The sequence below is a fragment of the Triticum dicoccoides genome, chromosome 2A, assembly GCF_002162155.2.
Source record: "Triticum dicoccoides isolate Atlit2015 ecotype Zavitan chromosome 2A, WEW_v2.0, whole genome shotgun sequence".
Classification (NCBI taxonomy): domain Eukaryota; kingdom Viridiplantae; phylum Streptophyta; class Magnoliopsida; order Poales; family Poaceae; genus Triticum; species Triticum dicoccoides.
Genome location: NC_041382.1, coordinates 397,854,739 through 397,857,901, shown reverse-complemented (window position 1 = coordinate 397,857,901; position 3,163 = coordinate 397,854,739). Strand labels below are relative to the sequence as shown.

Genomic DNA, 3,163 nt, shown 5'->3' with positions numbered 1-3,163 from the left:
CTGGCAAAATCCAGTACACCTTGATTTGAGGGTCTGTAGGGTCATAGTCCATCCTTGACAAGCAATACTTGATCATCCCCAGTGACCATGTGTCTGAATGACAGTAGTCAAAAGCTTCATGACTGCGCCCAATGTAAGAGAACTTCAATTCTCCACCTATGCATTCCCCCAAGAAAATTCCATTGTGCTCAAACTCCACTGAGAAAACTGGCTAGCTTCTCCATTTGTCACTGCAATAATTGACACATGAAATTTTCAGTGCACAACACATTCAACTCTAACTGAATCATAGTTTCAACTGAACAAGTATAGTGCTCAAACTCTAACTGAATCTGTACATGATTTTCAAACAGAAATATGTACTGAATATCAACTAAAAGACCACCCTTTCATCACAAAACAATAGTAAAAATGCTGACTTTCAGCTCAAAAAAGCTTGTACTTTTGCCAAACAGAGAAAGTGAGCATTTTTTCACTGAAATATCGACTGAAAGACCACCCTTTCATCACATTTTACACTGCATTTACAGTTCAGTGCAACAATAGCATATAATCTCTGAATATGTGAACAATAAAATCACATCAACACATGACCTCTTTCCTCTCTGACCTAAAGGACCCCCCTTTCCCTGTATGCTACCCAAAACCCTAGGTCAAATCACCTCACATTGCCCTTGATTGACCCCCCGAATTCCCCAAATCAGCATCAAGAAACCCTAGACAAGCTCATGGAAACTACTTCCCCTACGAACCCTAGGGACGCACACAACCAACCCTAGTGAGCAGATCGACCCAAAATTCACACTACATCGACATGATCGGCCTAAAAAACCTAACCACTCCGCCGGCAGGAATAGGGGAAGCAGAGGAGGAGGCAGAGGAGGCAGAGGAGTGCTTACCATATTCAGGAGGCCACTCGCCGGGTTCCCTACGCCGCGGCTCCATGGCGCCTTGTGTCGCCGCCGATGAGGCCGACGACGGCGTTACCTCACAGGAGCAGGAGCAGATGAGGAGGACAGGATAGGCGAAAGAAGGAAAGGTTTTCGAAGGGGTTTGCATCGGGGCCGACGACCAGGGGGTTTTCTGTCGGTGGTATGGACTAGTCTGCGAAATTGCTAAAGCGTGAGGTTTTTTTGTAAAAACACGCTTCAGGCCCGACAGATCCTACCTGGTGCGCCACGTGTGCAGTTTGGGGTGGTTTTGTATGAATTTGTTACAACAGTCAAGTTGGAGGACTAGTTTTGTGGGGGTTTTTAGTTTTTGTATGAATCTGTTCCCACCCCTACAAGTTTATGTACCAATTGTGGTATTAACTCTGGAAAAAATTATATGAGACCAGATTTCACGGGCTAGCAGGTGAGACCCACCCCAATGGATGACACATGGCATTCACAAATCATAAAGCATCTAATCTCTCCCCCCTAATTTTAAGTGGAGGTGGGGTAGATGTCTCACGTAGCAACCCACACACCACCTCCCGCCTCCCGTATCACTTCCAGGAAAAGGACGTGAGTTCCCTTCTTCCCATGCCTCCATCCTCCACTCCTCCCAGATCTCGATCCAGATGAAAGCTCCACTCGCGCCCGTCTCCTCTGATGGCCATGACCATGCACCAAGAACTGCAAAAAAAAAGAGTGAACTCTCAACAATTTCGTGTTTGCAAACTCAGTAGTAAAAGGGGCAATAAAAATCCCCCCCTCAGCAAGAAAAAATGTTCTACTTATTCAGGAAAAACAATAATCTAGCAACAAGGAGTTTCCTAAAATAACCAAAATCGTAGTAAAATGGTTGTGATACATTTTTTGCTAGATTTGTATGATACTCTTGTGTGGATTTTTTGTTAGAAAAGTTGTGTCATGTTGTAGGCAATTTTCATAATGCTTGCAGGCAACTTCTATATTTGAAAAGAAAAATCAACAGTAGGATAGTGTTTTGGGCAGTTTTTTGCTCGGCAAGTTGTGCTTGTGGTGTAGGCAAATTTTGGGACTTAAACTTATTTATGCAGCTAGCTTATTAGTTTGTTGCCAAAAAAGGGAAATCGAAAGCAAGTCTTCCATAAAAGTTTTGGGCAACTCCCTTTTTTGCTAAACAAAAAAGCTAACAACCACCTATTGGAGATGCATACAAACATGTTGAAAAGCTTATGGGGTTGTGCTTAGTTTACTTGGAAGTCGCCGGTGAAACTTTTTGCTTGCGAAAATGGGGAACCAGAAAGCAAGTTCTGATGTGATGTAGGCAATTAGCATATAAGTTTCAGGCAACTCCCTTTATTTGCTGGAACAAAATAAGCTAACAGCCAGCTACTGAAGAGACAAAAAAACTAGTTGGATAGCTATTAGGGCTGTGAAATTTATCTGGAAGTGGCTAGCAAAGCTTCTTATTTGCAGAGAGGAAAATTAAAAAGCATGTGCTGCCGGAATGTAGGCAAAATGCATATAAGTCTGAGGCAACTCCTCTTTTTTTTGCCAAAACAAAAAAGTTGGACAGCTTTGTGCCAAGCTTACTTGGAAGTGGATACTGAAGCTTCTTGCTTGGGCGTGTGCATAAAACCTCAAAATGATGATGCTTTGACATGGTATTAGAATTTAGTGAGGACCTGCAAAACAAAACAAACAATTTGTTTAGGCAAGAATATCTACGAAACCACATTTACAGAACTTAGGTGATTTAGGCAATTACTATTTACATGTAGACAACTTATCCTAGTGAAAATAACAACTTTGAGCAAATAAAATCAATTTTTGCTACGAAATATCTCTAGGCAATTCACGCCAGCTTCTATAGCAACTAACTACCATATCATGCGTTGGGCAAGTTTTGGGCGAACTAAAACCAACGCTTCTTGGGATCAAATCTTTGGGCAACTCACGCCAGCATCTCTAGCAACTAACTATTATGTGTTGGGCAAGTTTTGGATACTTTCGGCTGAAATCATAGACGATTCCAATCCCCACATCTCGAGAGCGGATCTTTGGGCAACTCATGCCAGCATCTCTAACAACTAACTATTATGTGTTGGCAAGTTTTGGAGACTTTCAGCTCAAATCATAGATGATTCCAGCCCTTACATCCCGAGAACGGATTTTGGACAACTCAGCATCTCTAGCAACTAACTATTATGTGTTGGGCAAGTTTTGGACACGTTCGGCTCAAATCATAGACG

General features: G+C 42.4%; 1 long non-coding RNA gene across 1 annotated transcript in view; it reads right to left on the bottom strand.

Annotated features, from left to right (window-relative positions):
• Positions 1-1,398: 1,398 nt before the first annotated feature.
• LOC119354682 overlaps positions 1,399-3,163 on the bottom strand; it is a 4,666-nt gene continuing 2,901 nt past the window's right edge. Inside the window, exons 4-5 of the long non-coding RNA XR_005171165.1 lie at positions 2,505-2,596; positions 1,399-1,619 (exon numbers count right to left, since the gene is read on the bottom strand). This is a non-coding gene — a long non-coding RNA (uncharacterized LOC119354682). The remainder of the gene's footprint in view (positions 1,620-2,504; positions 2,597-3,163) is intronic.